Below are 21,873 nucleotides of genomic sequence, written 5' to 3'. Positions count from 1 at the left end.
ACAAAAGCAGGCTGTGCACCAATAGGACTGCAGTGTGCATAAGAGCTGGACCAAGCTGGAAGGTTGAAAGAAGGGTTCACATTCCTGCATCATGCTGTGTCCTGTTTACCTCCATCTACTGTTTCTGCTGCTCCCAGGTTACTGCTCCTACTTGGAGGGAAATTCAGGCCCCAGTTAATCAGCTTTGAGACACAATTCCTGTTGATATCGAAGGGCTCCAATCAGTTAGAGATTTACTGGTTTGGTTTTACTGTTGAGGACAAGTGTCGTTATTTAGCACCGCTGCAGTTGTGCCCAGCGATTCTGGGAATCAGCACATGACCCCTGTGCTGGGGCGGCAGCGAGCTGATCGACTGTGGTGTGCATCGTGAGCTTTACCATTAAATCTCTCTCTCTCTCCTTATTGTGTCTGTTCTCTTTGACCCGATCTGTTTCTCATGTTCCTCCACAGCCCGGTCCAGGAGCACTCTCGTTACCCAGTGGGGGAACCGGCTGACGGTCGCAGAGGGGAAAACGGTGGAAATGCACTGTTTCCAGAATGACACCAGCGACAGTTACATGTACTGGTATCGCCAGCAGAGCGGAGCAGGGTTACTGCTCATAGTGACCTCGATTGGCACCTCTGATACCAGCCCTGAAGAGGGTTTCAAGGAGAGATTTAAGGTCACCAGACCCGATCTTAAAACCTGCAGCCTGAAAATACTGAGGGTGGATCAGACTGACAGGGCGGTGTATTACTGTGCTGCTAGTGATCACAGTGATTCAAACAGGTGCAGGGCTGGGTCAAAAACATACCACCCTCTTATACTGTGAGTGTTCGAGAGGAAAACTCAAGTAAGCAGAGTTCATAAAGACAGCTGTTCATTGATGAAACTTTGCAGAGTTTTCCATCAACTTTCAGAGTGTAGATATTTCCTGTTCAAATATATTTCCCAATCTCCTTTCTAAGTTACTGTTGAATCTGCTTGCTCCATCCTTTCAGGCATCGCATTCCTGATCAGAATAACTCAACAAGTTAAAAGAAAAATCTCTTCGTCTGTGCTGGTGTTGTCTGTGTGAGTCTGCATCTGTATCTTACAGCTTGCAAGCAGCTCTTAAAGTGATAAATAGATGGCTTGGTTCTGCTGAAAGATAGAGCTATCAAAGTCCCGATGGATAGATACATCTTATTATCTTAGAATATCACCCTGTACCATTTAAACTGAACATTGTTGTGTTTATCACAAATTTTACCCAACCTTGATCATCAGGTTAGCAATCAAGTTACTGCCACTTATCATCGATATTCCTAATCACAGAATCAGAAAATTGGAACAGTACACAAGAAGGCAATTCGACCCATTGTGTCTGAACCGGCCCTCCGAATGAGCAATTCACTCAGTCCCATTCCCTCGCCTTCTACCCGTAACCCTGCACATTCTTCCTTTTCATAATTCCATTTTGAATGCCCCGATTGCACCTGCCTGCACCATACTCTCTGAGCATGCACTCCAGACATTAACCATTCGCTTTGTGAAACAATGTTTTCCTCATGTCACTTTTACTTCTGTTTCCAATTAGTTTAAATGTGTGCCCTCTCATTCTCCATCCTTTCACGAGTGGGAGCAGTTTCTCTCTATCTGTTCTGTCCCGACACCTCATGATTTTGAATCCCTCTATCAAATCACCTCTCAGCCTTCTCTTCTCCAAGGAAAACAATCCCAACTTCTCCAAACTATCATCATAACAGAGGTCCCTCACCCGTGGAACCATTCTCCTGAATCTTTTCCTCACTCTCTCCAATGCTTTCATTTCTTTCCTCAAGTGCAGCTCCCAGAACTGGACACAATACTCCGGCTGAAGTCGAACTAGTGTCTTGTACAAGTGCAACTTACTTCCATGCTCTTGTACTCTCTGCCTCTTTTAATAAAGCCCAGGATACTGTATGCTTTATTAACTGCTCTCTCAACCTGTCCAGCGCCAACCATGAATAATGCTTGTGGTTAATCTGCGTATCAGTATCTTTTTATTGACAAACCGCTAACTTATCCATCTCATTTTCAGAAATTATATTCCGATATCCCTCGGTAGAGCAATCCCCACCTTCCTGGAATGCACTGTCTCATAACTGCATTCAATTCACGTACTTTGGTCTAACGAAGGCGCAGCAGGAACTCCCAGGCGCTGGGGCCGGTCTTTCAGCTGAAACTTGGTCCAACTGGGGGACGGTCCATCAAGTTGAATGAGGCTGTCACTGGTGTCACAGTGAATCTGAAGAATAAGGTTTATCTGGCATCTCTCAGCTCTGTACTCTCTGAATTAAACTGTGTTGGGTTCCAGCACTAAGCTAAACAGGCAGGCTTCGGAATGCAGGATTTGCTAGATGCCAAAAAAAAACCAGGACACCTCGTTCAACTTCTGGTATCCTTGTAGACCAATAATGTAGTTGTTGATGATGGTAGCCTTTGTAACAGTAGTTGTATTCCAGCAATGATGCTCAGCATAAAGCTGCTGGATTGGCGGAAAGAGCCACCTGGTTCAGTGATATCCTTTGGGGAAGGAATTTTGCCTCCCTCACCCAGTCTGGACACTCAGTAACTCCAGACCCCGGCAGCAATGCTGTTCACCCTTCACTGCCCTGAGGAATGGGCCTAGTCAGCCACGCAGTTGCATTCAAGAAGAAGTCTGCTCAAGAGCGGTTAGACTTGGAAATAAACGTAGCCCTCGCCAGCCCACATCCCGTAACAGAACAGAAATAAACCAATTGCGGTTACTTGATCTACAACAGGGCCCAGGCATGAGGTGTGGAAAGCACCAAAATGTCAGGCCCAAAGTCCCTGTTCCTCCCAAGCAGGCAACTCTTGTCACATGTCATGTCTCAACTTAATCCCAAAATGTTCCTCACTGAAGGAAATCTATCAAATCTGGATATGGATGGATCAATACCACGAGGCAAACACAGTCTTAGGGCCCCTATTGAATAAAGAATGACCGGTGTCTCATTGACATACTTCCACATGTCATGTTAAACCTCTTCAACACTGACCTGTTGAGATGATAACCAGCCTGCTCTTGACAGAATTCCCTGGTGTACCGGGAGGAATTTGTCCCAGGGCAGTTCCAACTCCAACACAGCCATATAAGTAGGGTTTGCTTGACTGGAACCCGGTCTGCAGTGAGAATGCACCCATAGAGATAACAGATAAGGTTCACCGTCTCCCAATAGCTTGGTTGTCATGCTTCATATGCCAAAGGGTGGAGAATAGTTTTACTTTTATTGAATAAAGGCAATGATGTCAAGTTGTTCCTTTCTGATCTGTACACATTATAGCATCACAGAAAGATTCAACACAAAGGAGATCATCCCGTCTCTGCTTGCTTTTGTGAAAAATCTATCCAGTTAGTCCCACTCTCCTGCCCTTTTGCCCTAGCCCTGGAAATCTTCTGCTCCAAGGATCTATCCAATTCCCTTTTGAAAGCGGAATCCCATTCCACTGCCGTTTCAGGCGATGCGTTCAAGATCGATAATACCCGTCCCACTCAGAATCTTTCTCCTCGTCCCGCTTCTGGTTCTTTTGCCACTGACCCTAAATCAGCGCCTCCCTGGTTAGCGACCTTCCTGCCTCAGAAAACAGCTTCTCCCTGTTCAATTTATCAAAATCCTTCCTGATTTCCAACACCACCTTCCGCTGGGTCCCTTAACCTTCTCTGCTCTGATTATAATTCTTTCCGATCGCCTGGAAATTGCACTGAAATCGACAAACTTCCCTTATCAAGATCTGGTTTGGCCTGTAACTGGCTTCAGGGTTTGCCATGACGTGACTTCATGGTCAAGTGAAACACGGGTTAGACCGGAAGAGAAAGATAATATTTTAGACCGTATGTGCTGTGATGACACAATGATCTGACACTGCAAACGCGCAGGAACCACTTACATCAGAACATTAGAAAATAGGAGCAGGAGTAAGCCATTCGGCCCGCCGTGTCTGCTCCTCCACATAATGAAGATCTTGAAGATCTGCTACCTTCACTCCACTTTCCCGCCATATTCCTACATCCCTGGATTCCCTTGGTGCCTAAAATCTATGGATCTCATGTCTTCAATTTTCTCAATGACTGAGAATTCCACAGCTCTCTGAATTCCAAAGAGTCATAACCCTCTGAGTGAAGACATTCCTCCTCATCTAAGTGTTGTAGATGGACCCCTTATCCTGAAGCTTCTTCCCCTTATTTCTAGGTTCTCCAGCCAGGGGGGAAGCAGCCTCTCAGTGTGTACCCTGTCAAACACTCTCATAATTTTGTACGTTTCAAATGGATCACCTCTGATTCTTCCAGAGAATAACAGCCCATTCGACTCAATTTCTCCTCATTGGGCAGCCTTCTCCTCCTTGGAACCAATTGAGTGAACCTTCGTTGCAACCTCCTCTAAGGCAAATACATGCTTCCGTAGATAAGGAGAGCAACACTCGACACAACACTATATTTGTTTTGTTACCAAAGTCCCAACTAGCTGCAGAAAGATTTCCTTACTCTTGTGTTTCAAACGCCTTACAATAAAAGCTAACATGTTACTCGCCTTCCTAATTCCTTGTTGTACATTGATGTAAAATTGCTCTCATTCATATACACGGGTCCCTCTTGCAATATCAATAATGGGAAGAATGTTGTTATTGAAATTACTCACCCTGTTGCTCGACTACTTTTACTACAGACCCAGATATTTTCAGATTGGACTGGAGTTCCCGAAATCTACAACATTCCGTCATTTCTTTTCTTTAGCTTTTATGAAGTGGAAGACTTTTAATGGGCTCCTGACGGTCAGATGTCCTCCAGCCTTTACGGATTCGAGATGCTGTGCACATTTCCAACCTCCATTATGCCAGTGGAGTCGAAAGTGAGTTCCTTAGCTGATGTGTTCTCTGAGGATTGAAGCAAAATTGCAGGGACGCAGATCAGAAGTCTTTTCCACGTGCCAACAAGATAGTAACCCTTTACTTGCAGGGTCCAATATCGAGCAGCGTTATAAAACTCCCGGTCGGCACCCTGTCTCGAAATTTCAATGTGAGGTGAATGCACATAACCAGGAATGAATTCCAACTGATGCATCTTGGATCCAATACTGGTAGCGGAGGGGTGGGTGGGGGAGGGGGGGAGTTTCGCTCCACTTGTCACCATCTGGTCATCTTTGCACATGGCAATAAATAATCCTACATCTCACTGGAAGTAGGTAGCATTGATCACACTCCGGCTGCGACTCGGTAACGCCAGAAGAATGATCCAAATGGTGAATGGTGATGAAAATTATTCAGACTTCATCGTATTCCCTCTGCGGCCGCTAGAGGGCGCGATCACTCGCTGAATGGAAATTCATTGTCTGACATCTGCTCGAATTCTATTTGCAGCCACGAGTTCTATGGAGAACTGCGCCATCTCCTGGTGGAAACTGAGAATGACCAGATAATCTGTTTTAGTAAAGTTGGTTCAGGGATGTCTATTGCCCCAGATAACCCTCGAGAATGCCCCTGTTATTCTCCGAAATAGTGGCTATGGCATTCTTCCCATCTGCAGTCGGGACCTCGTTTTAACATCTCAGCCAAAATAAAGAGAGTACCTCGGTGCTACACCTCCACACGGTGCAGCACTTCCTCTGTCCTGCACTGGGGGTGTCAGCCTCGATTGTATGCTTAAATCTCGGTCCGGGGACTTAAACCCACAAACCTCTGACTCAGTGCCGAGGTGCTCCCCACTAAACCACGTCTGATATATAAAGACACATCAGAGGAAGTGGTCAGTCATACAAGATGCTTTGAGGTTCTCCCATCTGTAGAGATGATGAATACTGCATGGCCTTTTGAAACAACCAGCACTCTGTAGACTAATCAGGAAACCAAGAGTCGGATACACATTTTTTGATGAGGTAACAGAGAGGGTTAATGAGGGTATTGCTGTTGATGTGGTGTACATGAACTTCAAAAAAAGCGTTTGATAAAGTACTACATAACAGGCTTGTCAGCAAAGATAAAGCCCATGCAATAAAAGGGGCATTAGCAACATGGATACAAAGCAACATGGAACAGAGTAGTGGTAAACAGTTGGTGTTCAGTCTGAAGGAAGGTCTATAGTGGGGTTCTCCAGGGACCACTGCTTGTCTTGATCGATATTAATAACATAGACTTGGGTGTGCAGGGCACATTTGCAAACTTTGCAGCATTGTGAACCGTGAGGAGGATGGTGATAGATTTTAAGAGGACGTTATATCAAGCGACAACATACAAGTGCTGAAAACTATAGCAACAGGACGCGAAATCCCGGTCGTGACAAATTCGAATCAAATTTTCTGTGAATGCAGAGTTTAATTCGTCTCCCCTCGTGGAAGAAACGTCAAGCGAAACTGCCGACAGAGTCCGTTTCTGGAAGACATGTTCCAAGTCCCAAACCTCCTGTTCACAGGTCAGCACGAGCGTGTAATTAAACAGCTGCAATTTGCATTTATATACCGACTTCACCGTCCCGAGATAAACGGCCCGAAGAGCGTAAATCTGCCAATTATTTGACACAGAGTTACAGCAGAAATTGTTAGGAGGTGTGGGCCAAAGCTGGGAAGATTTGGAGGAGAGAGATGTGGAGGGGCTTTGGGAGGGAATGGCAGACCTGAGGTCGCTGTCAGAGGAAGGAACGGCCGAGAAATGATCAGGATTAGTGGTGCAATAGCGCCACCTACCGCCCATCGATCGCCAATGCAGCCAATTTCGTTAATTCAGTACTGAGGTTTGCTGCATTGTTGGAGGGTCAGTACTGAGGGAGTGCTGCACTGTCAGAGGGTCAGCACTGAGGGAGTGCTGCACTGTTGGAGCGTCAGTACTGAGGGAGTGCCGCACCATCAGATGGTCAGCACTGAGGGAGTGCTGCACTGTCCGAGGGTCAGTACTGAGGGAGTGCTGCATGTCAGAGTGTCAGTACTGAGGGAGTGCTGCACTGTCAGAGGGTTAGTACTGAGGTAATGCTGCACTGTCAGAGGGTCAGTACTGAGGGAGCACTGCACTGGCAGAGTGTCTGTACTGAGGGAGTGCTGCATGTCAGAGTGTCTGTACTGAGGGATTGCAGCACTGTCAGAGGGTCAGTACTGAGGGAGTGCTGCTCTGTCAGAGTGTCAGTACTGAGGGAGTGCTGCACTGTCAGAGGGGCAGTACTGAGGGAGTGCTGCACTCTCAGATGGTCCGAACTGAGGGAGTGCTGCACTGTCAGAGGGTCAGTACTGAGGGAGTGCTGCACTGTCAGAGGGTCAGTACTGAGGGAGTGCTGCACTGTCAGAGGGTCAGTACTGAGGAAGTGCTGCACTGTCCGAGGGTCAGTACTGTGGGAGTGCTGCACTCTCAGAGGGTCAGTACAGAGGGAGTGCTGAATTTGCACCTGAGATTTTAAACCAGCGGCTTGTCTGCCTTCTCAGGTGAGACACACTTTATCCCTTGGACTGTGTCCTGAGGCAAATCGCAAAGAAACAGGCCATTCGGCCCAACACATTCATGCTGGCGTTCATCCTCCACACGAGCTTCCTCGCTCCCGTCTTCATCTCACCCCATCAGTAGATCCTTCCAAATCTCCCCCACCCCCATTTGTTTATCCAAATTCCCTCTTGAATACATCTCCGCTATTCGCCTTATCCCACTCCTTACATCCTCCCACTCTCTGGGTAAAGAAGTTTCTCCTGAATTCCCGATTTTATTTATTAGTGACTATCTTTCTATTGATGGTTCGGAGTTCCTGACTCCCCCACAAGTGAAAACATCTTTTGCACGTCGACCCTATCAAAAACTCTTTCATAATCTTAAATCCCTCCATCAGATCACCCCCTCAGCCTTCTCTTCACAGCCCTTCCTGATAATTATAACCTCTCAGTTCTGATATCATCCTTGTCATTATTTTTTTGCCCCTTCTCCTGTATCTCTATAGCTCTTTAAAATGAATACCAGAACTGGGAAAAGTGTTCCAACTGTGGTCTAAGCTAGATTCTATACAAGTTTAACATGACTTCTCATCGCTCTATAATGTCCAGGGAACATTTAGAAGCAGCAATGGATTCCTACTTTGTGCCATGTTTGCAAAAGGACAAAGGGAAATGTACTTACTTTGATGACTCCATAATCGCCTTTCTTTGAAAATGTTTTGTGTCCATATCCCAATCCTTCATTCAACGTCCGCCTTTATTGTTAGACATTTGTTGAACCTCTTCAACCCAGAACCTCGCGTTACCTTCATCTGAAGAGCAAACAGCATAAGAACCGAACAAAAGAGTAAAACCCTTAATGTTAGAGTTGAGGACCAGGTGCATGGGCTTTGGGTGTTGGTGTGCAGACAGATCAGCTGAAATGATAACAGCACCGCAACAGAACACCTGGGAACTTGCACACCCCTGGTTTGGCAGACCTGGGACTGTCTGAGTGATAGGTTAAGAGATTGCAGTGTGCACGATTTACTGTATACATTAAGAGTGTTCTGTTTGAGGACCCGTAGCCGGTGCTTCCTGAGATCCTGCAGGTTGTGGAGGGAAAATGCAGGTAAAGAAAAGGGTAAGGAACGGAGGCAGGGATTGGGATAAGGGGTGAATTGAGAGGGACAGAAAGAAAATAAGAGAGAAAGAAAGAAAGTGAGAAAGAAAGAAAGAAAGAAAGAAAGAAAGAAAGAAAGAAAGAAAGAAAGAAAGAAAGAAAGAAAGATAGAAAGAAAGAAAGAAAGAAAGAAAGAAAGAAATAAAGAAAGAAAGAAAGAAAGAAAGAAAGAAAGAAAGAAAGAAAGAAAGAAAGAAAGAAAGAAAGAAAGAAAGAAAGAAAGGAAGAAAGGAAGGCTCGAGAGTGGCTGAATGGCCTCCTCCTGTTCCGGTGTAACAGATTCAAGAGGGGCTGAATGTCCTCCTCCTGTTCCTGTGTAACAGACTGCAAAGGGCCTGATTGTCCCGCTCCTGTTCCTGTGTAACAGACTCGAGAGTGGCTGAATGTCCTCCTGCTGTTCCCGTGTAACAGACTGGAGAGGGGCTGAATGTCCTCCTCCTGTTTCTGTGTAACAGGCTCTAGCGGGGCTGAATGTCCTCCTCCTGTTCCTGTGTAATAGACTGGAGAGGGTCTGAAAGTCCTCCTCCTTTTCCTGTGTAACAAGCTCGAGCGGGGCTGAAAGTCCTCCTCCTGTTCCTGTGTAACAGACTGGAGAGGGGCTGAATGACCTCCTCCTGTTCCTGTGTAACAGGCTCGAGAGGGGCTGAATGTCCTCCTCCTGTTCCTGTGTAACAGGCTCGAGAGGGGCTGAATGTCCTCCTCCTGTTCTTGTGTAACAGGCTCGAGAGGGGCCGAATGTCCTCCTTCTGTTCCTGTGTAACACACTGGAGAGGGGCTGAATGTCCTCCTCCTGTTCCTGTGTAACAGACTGGAGAGGGGCTGAATGTCCTCCTCCTGTTCCTGTGTAACAGACTGGAGAGGGGTTGAATGTGCTCCTCCTGTTCCTGTGTAACAGACTGGAGAGGTGCTGAATGTCCGCCTCCTGTTCCTGTGTAACAGGCTCGAGAGGGGCGGAATGTCCTCCTCCTGTTCCTGTGTAACAGGCTCTAGAGGGGCTGAATGTCCTCCTCCTGTTCCTGTGTAGCAGACTGGAGAGGTGCTGAATGTCCTCCTCCTGTTCCTGTGTAGCAAGCTCGAGAAGGGCTGAATATCCTCCTTCTGTTCCTGTGTAACAGACTGGAGAGGGGTTGAATGTCCTCCTCCTGTTCCTGTGTAACAGACTGGAGAGGGGTTGAATGTCCTCCTCCTGTTCATGTGAAACAGATTTGAGAGGGGCTGAATGCCCTTTAATTGTGCTACAAAGGTCTAACTAAATTTCAGCACCTCAATCTCAACTGCCGTCACCAGGTGAAAGCCTCGGGAGCCGTTTAAGCGGCGGGGACTTGTAAATTTCGCGTTCCTCTTTTTTGTATGAGTGTCTATCACTGTGGGGACAACAGGGACACGGTGATAAAATCCAATGCAACCTCCGTACAAAAACCTCGCTCTACACACCTGGTGGAGGATCAGCAGAAGAGCAGTGACAACAGAGTGAACGAGTCAACATGGCCCAGGATTATGGCGGGAACTGGGCCCTTTTCATCATAAAGATGTCTCAGAATGGTCCAGCCTTATAAGTTAGAATATTCCTCTGGAAAAGAGAATAACTGTGTGTCATTTGTGTGGAAACTGGTAACTCTTTAACCTTTAAACCCCACCCTGGTGTCCTGGGACCAATATTGATCCCTCAACCAACATCACAAACAATGATCTGCTCATTAATCTCACTATTGTTTGATGGGACTTTCTTGGTACAATATCAGTTGCTGTGTCTCCCTGTGGTGACCACTTCATAAACAAACTGCTTCATTGGCTGTAAGCTGCTTTGTACGTCCTGATAATCTTGACCAGTGCTTCCGAAATGCTGAGCAGGTCAGTTTTAGCAATCAGTTTCCGACCGGGTTGATGTAACGAGATCTGCTGACGTGCTAACAACGCACCACTCAACTTCGGGACCGGCACCAAACTGACGGTGTTAGGTAAGAAAAAGGGACGTTTTTTTCCCACTCCCTTCATGTCCAGCTGTTTGCATTCCAAGCTTGTTCCCCCCCAACCCTCCGCGGGCGGTTTAAAAAGTCAGGCTGATGACACTGGCCCTTCTTTCTGGTTTGCAAAGACCAGTCCAATGTGACCCTCGTCTGTAAACCACCCCGTCCTGGCTCGTTCAGTTACAAGGGGAACATCTCCCGGGTCTGTTCATGACTGAGTTTAGAGCACCGTGCAGCAGAGATAGCTTACTTCAGCGATGGGACCAAGTTGACAGTGTTGGGTAAGGCGACTATGTATTTCTGTTCCTCCAATCGATCAGAATCTATGTCCAGTTAAAAAATCACCAGGAGTAATGTTCAGATATTAGATACATTAAAGGGTTAACTCATGAGGACTGGTTACTCAGACGAAGCTGACAGTCCCTCGAATATAGAATTTTAAGGGCTGATATCATGGAGGGGTTTGAGGTGTTGGATAGATAGAGAGAGAAACTGCTTCCTCAGGTTGGGGGGAGTCCAGAACAGTTTAAATTATTGCCATTCAGGGATGATATCAGGAAGCACTTCTTCATGCAAAGGTTAGTGGAAATGATGGATTCCACCCCGACCCCATAAAAAACAATCAGTTGAGACTGAGGATCAATTGATAAATACAAATCCAAGATTCATAGAGCTGTGTAAAACAAAAGTATTGAGGGTTACAGAACCAAGGCGGATTGATGGAGTTAAGATTCAGATCAACCTTGATCGAACTGATCAAAGGGCTGAACGGTCACCTTCTGTCCCCATGTTCCACCGACCTTTACGGTCATTGACATAATAGTAACTTCAGTGGAACAGACTTAACAATCCAGAGGGATTGAAGGGGATTTTGTGACAGCCCCATACCAGTGTGTTCCAATTACGAAGCATATTTCGGAGATGGGACCAAACTGGTGGTTTTAGGTGAGTGAATGCATTCCTAACACTGGAAAAGTTGATTCAATTTGGGAATTCACGTGGGGTGGTCGAGGGGGTGAAAATATAGAAATTTGGTGAATTAATTTCAATTCTTCAGCTTACAAGGGGAGACCTACAACTGCCGAATTCGTTTCACTGCAGGGAAGGGTTTTGAGTAGATACATAAGGGAGGGTCGCGAAAATAAACAGAACAAACAGTAATGTAGATACAAATAGAATGATTGCGCTTGTGAGAGCAAAACAAGAGGACACAGACATAGAACGAAAAATGTCAGATTGCATCGTTCAGTATGCAGTTCTGGTCTGCATATTATAAAATAAATGATGTAGAGGCTCTGGATAAGGTAAAACAAAACAGATTAACAGCTGTGCTGCCCAAACTGGGACGTTGTAACTATTGGGGAAGGTCGGACAGACTGGAACTCCTTTCTCGAGAGCAGTAAAGTTTGAGGGGTGACCTGGTAGAGGTCTGTACGATTTTGAAAGGGGTTTCGATAGGGTAGACACACCGAAGTTTTTTCCACTTGTGGGGAGACCAGAACGGGGAGAGCATAAATGTCAGACACTCAGTAATAAATTCAAAAGGGAATTCAGGAGAAATTTCTTTACCCAGACAGTGGTGCGAATGTGGAACTCACTACCACAAGGAGTGGGTTTAAAAAAGTAGATTGGATAAAAAAAATTGGATTAAATGAAGGGGATGAGAGGAGTCTCAAGTGGAGTGTAAACACTGGTATGGAGCAGATGGGCTGAATGGCCTGTTTGTGTGTTGTAAATTCTATGCAATTCGAAATATTCCCTCTTGGCCTCGAGTGGCAATGGATGAAACTGTTTTGAGACACACTATTTTCAAGTTACTAATCGAACTGGTGAGCTGTCCATATCCAGTGGACAATGAGGTGTCAAGGGCCTCATGACCTTTCCTCATTCACCAGGATAATACCGGTATTAAAATAATTTAATTTATGACGATGTGTTGTTTAAAGTAGGATTGCAGTAAATTGAGAATTGGAGATTCAGGAGTGATCCAATTGATGTGTTTAAGATAATGATAGGATCTGATATTTCCTCTGGTGTGACGGGTCCAGAACAAGAGAGCAAAACCTTACACTGATAGCTAGACCATTCAGGAGTGATGTCAAGAAGGACCTGTTTACAAAATGCACCGTGGAATCCAGAAATCTCTCCCACAGAAAGCTGAGGGGGTCAATTGAAAATTTCAAATGTGTGGTTGATTATTTTTTGATCGGCAAAGATGCTAAAGGTTATGGAACCAGGAAGGCAGGTCGATGGGGTTATGGTACAAATGATTTATAATCTAATTAAATGTCGGAATAAGCACGAAGGGCTGAATGGTCAACTCCTGTTCCCCAGTTGCTATGTTCCTATGGACAAATTTTCCTTATACTTGTCGGTTCTCCCTTATTATGAGGGGCTACTTCGGGAAAGGACTCAAAGACAGGTGATGTTTTAATACATGAGTTTATCATTGTGCTCTGGTGACATTTATTATTTCGGAGCTGGGACTAAACTCACTGTTTTAGGTAAGATTATGTTTGCACATGTATATATTTGTATATGTAAATACATCTTTTCATCTGTAAGTCTTTCTATTTCTTTATCTATCAATGTACCTATCTATTTGTTGGACTGTGGATCCATCTGTCTGTCTGTTTGTCCATCTATCTGTCTATTTGTTTGTCCAGACATCAGTCTACCCATCGTTGTATTTTGGTATTGTTGTTTAGTGCAGTGCGGGCGGGTATACCAACCTGCTACATTTTGGGGAAGGGTCCACGTTGACGATTTTGGGTGAGTTCAGTTTCTTTGTTTTCAATGAAGCAAGGGTCACCTGTAAACATCTTGCAAGAAGGATTGAATGAATAATTGGGAGGGACTTGCAGAAAATCTCCTATTGTCAGGACTGCCACGGTGGATAACTGACTAACAGGTACACATGTGGACGGGGCAGACAGTCTTGGGAATTCTGAGAGTTATAACTGCAAACTGCCTGGTTAGTCCACGAGTTTACATTAACTTACAGTTAGCTTGCGTTAACCAGAGGCCACTATCAAATATTAAGGAATGGGGCAGTGAATTTCTTTTCTTCCAGAAGAGAGTTGGGGAATGTTTTTGTGATGTGAGGTGATGATGTGGGAGCAGGGGGTATTCAACCTATGTATTTTGGAGATGGCACTAAATTAACTGTCCTGGGTAAGTGAGATGTTAGTCAAAATACGTCTCTTACTAGCATTGAAAACGTCGACTAGTTTACTCTCTTCAATTTAAAGAAAGGAGAGAGAATGTGAAAACAGGCAAAAGAGTAAGCATTGCATTGAAGAAGCAAGAATGTAAATAGCTAAATGTAGGAGATTGGAGGAGAGCTGGTGAGAGAGGAATTTGCAACCAGAGATCATGGCTGATCTGATGTTGGCCTCGATCCCTCTTTCCTACCTGTTCTCCATAATCCTTGGCTCCGCTCTCTATCTCAGTCTTGAATGCATTCACGGACTCAGTCTCCACAGGGCTGTGGAGGAGGGAATTCCAAAGATTCACGACTCCCTGATAGAAGACATTCCTGCTCCACTCCGTCCTAAATGAGCGACCCCTCATTCTGAAACTGTGCCCTTTAATTCTGCAGGGGAACATCCTCTCAGCATTTAACCTGTCAAGCGCACTCAGAATCTTAGAATTTCCCAGAAGATCATCTCCCATTCTTCTTAACTCCAGATGGAGAGCAAACAGCAGACAGAACTGGAGGGAGATGGGAAATTAGATTTAAAACAATAAAAAAGAGACAGAGATGAGGAGATCAATTGCAGCAGAATATAAGATAAAGAGCAATAGGGTGGAATAATGAATATAACACAATACAAAATGTTCCAACTATGTTCATTAACTATTGTGTATCGAGTTGAAGAAACGCAAGTTGTGTTACAACAGTATAACATTGAGTCAGGCAACGATGGTTATACTTTTGGGGGCAGTTTAAAACTCATGGTTTCAGGTAAGTGAGATAGAATCGAATTAGCTCTTTAAAGGAAAGTGGAATCAGAGGGATGTCTGGTTGAAATTTAAAATTATTCAAACCTAGTTGTGGATCTGAGGACCTTATATATAAACATACACCTTGTATTCGTGTTCAGACTCCATGCATTACTTCCGAGCCCCATATGGAATATTTCCTGAAATGAACGAGAGACGTATTGTGCATGTGGAAATCGACATGTGATGAGTACCTTGGATATCAGAGGTTGAATGGTCTAATCCAGTCCCTAATGTGGCTAAATTGGCGTAATACGAGTTGATGATAGGAGTGAGGTACAGGGACAAATACGTGACGATCAAGAGATTTAGAATGAAGAGTTGAGGAAGCTGGAAATCACCTTCGTTGATGAAGGATTGACGAGGAGTTGAGCAAGGGAGTTAAGCTGAACCTCGATGAATCGCTGGTTTGGTCCCAGCTGGAGAATTGTGGGTGTCACATGTTAGGATGGATGTCAAGGCCTTAGAGTGGTTGCACGAATGATTTATTCGACTGGTTCCAGCGATGAGGGTCTTCAGTTGCGTCTAGAGACTAGAGCAGAGAAAGTTTAGGGGGGATTTGACAGAGGTGTCCAAAGCAATGAAGGTTTTGGACACAGTACATGCTCAGAAACAATTTCCAATGCTCGAAGCGTTGGTAAACAAAGGACACAGAGTTGAGGTAATTGACAAAATAAACAGGGGTGATATGAAGAATAAAACAATTATGCGGTGTGTTGTTATCTGGAATGCGCTGCCTGAAAGGGTGGTGCAAACAGACTCAATAGTAACTTTCAAAGGGCGACTGGACAAATATTTGAAGGGGAAATTATTTCCTCTGGTGGGTGGGTCAATAAACAAAGGTCAGATATTTAAAATCATTGACAAAAGATCGACAAGGACAATTACTAGATTCCTTTTCACTCTGAGTTGTCAGAATTTGGGACATTCTAGCTGGAGCAGAATGCTGACTCTATGTTGAAATAGAAGTTACAGGAACATAAGATCATCGGTACACAGGAGCAGGAGTAGGCCATTCGGCCCCTCGAGTCTGCTCTGCCAATCAATACGATCATGACTGATCTGTGACCTAACTCCATCCACCCCCATTGCCCCATCATCCCTCAATAGCTGTGGTTAACAAAAATCTATCAATTTGAGACTTAAAATTGACGATTTTTTCCAGCAGAAGAGAGTTCCAAACTTCTACCATCCTTTATGTGAAAAGATGTTTTCTAATTTCACGCCTGAAAAGTTCTGGCTCTAATTCTTAAACTCTGCCCCGCAGATCTAGACTGCCCAACCAATGGAGATCGTTTCTCTCTATCTACATCATGTATTCCCCTTAATATCTTGAAAACTTTGATCAAACCACCCTTTAACCTTCTCATTTCCAAAGAATATGAAATGTGTAATATTTCCTTGCAATTTAACCCTTGGCGTCCAAGTATCAGTCTTTTTAAAGTCCACTACACTTCCCCCAAGACCAACATATCCTTCCTAATGTCTGGTGCCCATAAATGCTCAGAGGAACTCCAGATGTGGTGTAACCAAGGCTCTGTATAACTGAAACACGACTTCTACCTCATTCTACCTATTAACTATTTTGCTTTACTCTTAACTGCTTTCTAAAATAGACACTCAGTTGTCAAGGGCAACTAGGGATGGGTAACAAATGCTGGCCTTGTCAGCGATATCCACATCCCATGAAGGAGTTTTAAAAAATGGCCTCAACCTCCTCCAGCCACCTACAACCCTCCCTATGTCTGTAACCTCTTCCAGCCCCCTGCAACCCTCCCTATCTCTGTTACCTCCTCCAGCCTCTACAACTCTCCGAGATCTTTCTGATCCTGAAATTCTGGACTGTCCGATTTCCATCAATCCACAATTGAGAGCTGTGCACTTAACCACTCAGCTCTGCACCTTTCTTTCCATCCACCTTGACGATACGAAGATACATGATCTTTTTGCATGTCGGATCCCACTCGAAGGGCTGAACGGTCAGTTTATGCTCTCGTGCTGCTGTCAGCCAATATTCCTGTACTTGTATGTTCTCCATTGTTGTGAAAGGCTCTCTTGGGATAGAACCATAGAGAGGTGAGAGGTTTTATTCAGGGATTTAGCTTTTGCTCTGCTGATATTAATACTTCGGAACTGGATCTAAGTTTTAGGTAATATCCCATCGACATAAATGTGCAAATATCCATTGTTCGATCGATCCACAATGTATCTGTGCATCCATCTATGTGTTTAGATATAGATACATTACTTGTTTGAGACTGTACCTGTCTACCCAACGCTGTGTTTTGATACTGTTGTTTAGTATAGTGTAGGCGGGAACACCCAGCCTCTGCATTTTTGGGAAGGTTGGACTCGAACAGTTTTGGGTGAGTTAGATGTTTATTCGATTAAGCCAGGATGGCTGGGTTCATATTGCCTGTGCCATGCAAATGTTCCGTCCATGGCTCTCTGCTCCTTTTCGCCAGCAGGAGATATGAGAATGACAAGGGAAAAAGGTAGGTAAGGCGGTTTCCCGTTACTTTCGTCAGAACAAGACGATAACTGAACCCCTGCTGTTGACCTTGCTCTGAATCACACGTGAACCATCTAGCTAACTGAACTAATAGGTCCCCATCCTACATGCACAACTTACTTAATAATTATGACGAACTCCAAGTAAAATTTTCCAATATTGTCAGAGCTGTTTCTGTGGACATCTGACTAACTGGTCCATACATTGATGGAGAGCCAGTATTGGGAATGTTGCTAGTTTTAATTGCCAAACACCCTGGTTAGTTTATGAGTTTACTTTGGCCTATGTCACTCAAAGGCCCATATCGAATATTAATGATAGGGACAATGCAAATAAGCAGGACGCTATTGAGGAATGTTGTGACATGGTGATGTGGGAGCAGGAAGTAACCATCCATCATATTTTGGAGATGCCACGAAGTTAACGGTCCTGGGTGAGTAGAATATTGGTCGAAATATATCAGTGGGCTCAATCAGCACTGAAACTGTTGGGCAGTTTGCTCCCTTCCGTTTGAAGAAAGGGGAGAGAACATGAAATTTGTAAAAATAAACCGTAAGCATTACAGTAAAGAAGCAAAGGTTAAAACAATTAAACATAGAGGAAAGGCGAGGTGGAGAGTGGAGGAAGGCTAGGGAGGCAACCATATACAGAGAGACACAGATGCGGAGCAAAATACAGACAAAAATGAACAGGAAAAGTCATTGTTAATTCGTGCTGGGATGCATTTATTGCCCACCCATAATTGCCTTCTGAGTGGTTTGTTAGGCCATGTTTTTATTCTTGTCATGGGATGTGGGCACCGATGGAAAGGCCAACATTTGTTGCCCATCCCTAATTGCCCTTGAACTGAGTGCTTTGCAATTTCAGAGGGCAGTTAACAGTCAACTGCATGCTGCAGGTTTGGAGTCCCATATAAGATGGTAGATGGGTTTTTATGACAATCGACGACAGTTTCATGGCACCCTGACAGATTTTTATGAATCAGCTGAATTTAAATCCCATCTGCGGCCATTTGAATTCACACAACCAGAACACTAGCCCGGGCTGCTGGATTACTAGCCCAGCAACATTATCATTTTGCTAGCCTCACGCCTGCGTTCAATGTGGTTTAGGTATTTCCACAGTGCTGTTCAGGAAGGAGTTCCTTTTTTGACCCATTTTCTCAGAGGGCGGTTTATTCATTTTCAAACATTGCTCGAATCCCCCCAGAAATGTGTCATCAAGCCAGTGGTGATACTGAACACGAGCCTCCTCTCCCCCCCACTACACCATCTAAACTTCTATTCCTTTCTCCCTGATGTCAGGTGCATGGCGATGGGTGTTGGTGTGCAAAGTGATCTGCAGGAGTGATAACAGCACCACGCACATCAACACGACACCTGGGAAACTTGCACTAGTTTGGCAGATATGGGTCTCTCTGAGTGATAAGATAAGAGATAGCAGTGTGAACGATTTACTGTCTAGAGTAAGTGGCTTCTGTTTGAGGTCCCGTGGCCGGTATGTCCTGAGGTCCTGCACGTTGTCGAAGAGAGAATGCGGATCATGAAGCCGGTAAGGGATGGGGGAGGGGGAAGGGGAGAAGGGGTGCAACAGAGAGATGGAATGGAGAGAGAGAAAGCAAGAGAGAAAGCAAGCAAGAAAAAAAAGCATGAAAGGAAGGAAGGGAGGAAGGACGGAAGGACGGAAGGGAAGGAAGGAAGGAAGGAAGTAGAGGAAAGGAAGGAGGCTTGAGTGGAAGAATGGGCCTGTTACTGTGTAAGCAGCTCAAGAGGGGCTGAATGGGCCTCCTCTTCTTCCTGTGTAACAAGGTCTAGAGGGGCTGAATGGCCTCTTGCTGCACCTGTGTCGCAGGCTGAGAAGGGGCGGAATGGCCACCTCCTGTTCCTGCTAACAGTTTTGAGACGGAATGAACGGCCTTTAATTATGGTCCAAAGGACTAAAAAACTTTCAGCAGCTCAATCTAAACTGACTTCACCAAGTGAAGCCCTCGGGAGTCTTTTGAGAGGCAGGACCTTGCAAAATTCGCGTTCTTTTTTGTATGAGTGTCTATCACCGTGGGGACAGGGGGGACACTGTGATAGAATCCAATGCAGCCTTCGTACAAAAACCTCGCTCTGCATACCTCGAGGAAGATTAGCAGAAGAGCAGTGGCAACAGAGTAAACGAATAAACATCTCCTCTGGATTATGGCGGGAGCTGGGCACTTTCAATCTTGTAGATGCCTCAGAATGGTCCAGCTTTATAACGTCGAGCATTCCTCTGGAAAAGAGAATAACTGTGTGTTATTTGTGTGAAAACTGGTTACTCTTCAACCCCTGAAACACCACCCCGGTGTCCGGGGACCAATATTGATCCCTCAACCAACATCACAATGATCTACTCATTAATCTCACTGCTGTTTGATGGGACTTCCTTGGTCCAATATCAGTTGCTCTGTCTCCCTGTGGTGACCACTTCCTAAACAAACTGCTTCATTGGCTGTAAGCTGCTTTGTGCGTCCTGATTGTCTTGACCAGTGCTTCCTAAAAGCTGAGCAGGTCACTACTGGGTTCGTGCAACATGATTTGCTGATGTGCTACCAGCACACCACTCAATTTCGGGACCGGCACCAAACTGACGGTGTTAGGTAAGATAAAGGGGTATTTTGTTCTCTCTACCTTCATGTCAAGCTGTGTGCATTCCAAGCTTACTGGTGGTTTTAGGTGAGTGAATGCCTTCCAAACACTGGAAAAGTTGATTCAATTCGGGAATTCACGTGGGGTGGTTGTGGGAGTGAATATTTAGCAATTCGGTGAATTAATTTCGACTCTTGGGCTTACAAAGGGAGACCTACAACTGCTGAATTCATTTGGAAAGGGGTTTGAGTGGGGACATAAGGGAGGGTCTCTAAAATAAACAGTACAAACAGCAATGCAGCTGCAAATGAGAACAAAACAAGAGGACACAGACACAGAACGAAAACTGTCAGATTCAATTCTTCAGTATGCCGTTATGAACTGCATATGATTAAAAAAGCAGAGGCTCTGGATAGAGCAAAACAAAACATATTTACAAGTGTGCTCCCAAAATTGAGAGGATATAACCACAGGTCAAGAATGAAGAGGCTGGTGCTGTTTTCTCCAGAAAAGAGAAGGCAGAGGGGATAACCTGATCGAGGTCTTTATGATTATGACAGAGGCAAGATGATTCCACTTGTTGAGGAGACCAGAACCAGGGGACCATCAATATAAGACAGTCACTAATAAATCAAATATGGAATTCAGGAGAAGCCTTTTCAACCAGAGAGTGGCGAGAATGTGGAACTCACTACCACAGGGAGTGGGCTGAGGCGAATAGCAGAGATGTATTTAAGAGGGAAGCTGGATAAACATATGGGGGAGAAAGGAATAAAAGGACCTTTTAAAAGGATGGGGTGAGATGAAGAGGGTGTGAGAAGGATCATGTGGAGCATTTAATCGGCTAGGACGTAGTGGGCTGAATGGTCTGGTTCGCTGCTGAATCCTCGATATGATTTGATGTATTCCCCATTATCCTAAAGCGTTTGAATGGATGAGAAGTATCAAAGGGGATTTTTTTGTTTGTGAATGGACACTGGGTGTTGAATGCACATTGAACGGCCTGGGGAACGTGAGCGGAAAGTCCAGGGCAGATTGCGAATGATCTTTCCTCATTTACCAGAATGATGCCGGGATTAAATTATGGGGGCAGGTTGCTTCGAGATGTTGAGCATTGGAGATTAAGGATTGATCCAACTGATGTGTTTAAGATAATGAGAGGATTCGATAGGGTAGATAGAGCTGCAATTTACACGGGTGTCAGAGCCCAGAACAAGGGTGAGGGTGGAGGGGAGCATTAGCTTAACCTCAAAGCTTGGCCGTTCAGGGGTGATGCCAGAAAGGACATAACTGAACAAACGGTGGTGGAAATCTGGGCCTCTCTCCCCTATGAAACTGCTGAGGCCACAGGGTCAATTGTCACTTCCCAATCTGAGAATGATAGAGCCTTGTTAGGAAAAGGGTCTGGAACACAAACAGGCTAATGGGGTTACAATACAGATGATTCATGACCTCACTGAATGTCAGAACAAGCTCGACGGGCTGAATGGCCTACTCCAGCTACAGTATTTCTATGTTCCTTTGTGCCAATACTCCTGTAGGTTCTTTCTAGTTGTGAAAGGCTCCTTCAGGACAAGAATCAGAGAGAGGTGAGAGGTTTTGATGCAGGGATTTAGCTTTGTGCTCTTCTGATATTTACTACTTCGGAGCTGGTACCAAGTTAACTGTTTTAGGTACGTTACCGTCGATATAAACATCTATTGTTCCATCATCCACAATGTATCGGTCTGTGTATCCATCTTTATGTTTATCGATCTACGTAGCTACTTTTCTGTCGGTGTATCGGTCTATCCAAAGGTGTGTTTTGGTAATGTTGTTTAGTATAGTGCAGGCGGGAGCTACCAGCCTTTACATTTTGGAGAACGTTCGGCTCTAACAGTATTGGGTGAGTTAGACCTTCATTCAATGAAGCCAGGGATGCTGGGTTCATCTTGTCTGTGCAGGCTGGTGGTCATCTGATGTACTGGCTCTCTGCTCCTTTTCTCCAGCAGGAGAGAGGAGCATGAATCTGGAGCAGTGTCTATGAGGAGGCTTCCCCTTGCCTTCCCCAGACACGGTGAGAAATGAACCCGTTCTGTAAGCATTTTTCTAACTGGCACGTTAGACAACTGAGCTATCTGGTCCCCAACTTGTGTGTAGAAGTTAATTAATAATTATGAACAACTCCATGTAAAATCTTCCAGTATTAT

General features: G+C 45.0%; 1 protein-coding gene across 1 annotated transcript in view; it reads right to left on the bottom strand.

Annotated features, from left to right (window-relative positions):
* Positions 1–8,372, bottom strand: part of LOC137364494 (uncharacterized) — a 99,442-nt gene extending 91,070 nt beyond the window's left edge. Inside the window, exon 1 of the mRNA XM_068027677.1 lies at positions 8,106–8,372. The gene's annotated coding sequence lies outside the window, so the exon portion shown is untranslated. The remainder of the gene's footprint in view (positions 1–8,105) is intronic.
* Between the last annotated feature and the right edge of the window lie 13,501 nt (positions 8,373–21,873).

Source organism: Heterodontus francisci, unplaced genomic scaffold (genome assembly GCF_036365525.1).
Source record: "Heterodontus francisci isolate sHetFra1 unplaced genomic scaffold, sHetFra1.hap1 HAP1_SCAFFOLD_745, whole genome shotgun sequence".
NCBI lineage: Eukaryota > Metazoa > Chordata > Chondrichthyes > Heterodontiformes > Heterodontidae > Heterodontus > Heterodontus francisci.
Note: the sequence above shows the minus strand (reverse complement) of the source record. Positions and strands in the feature narration are given on the sequence as shown.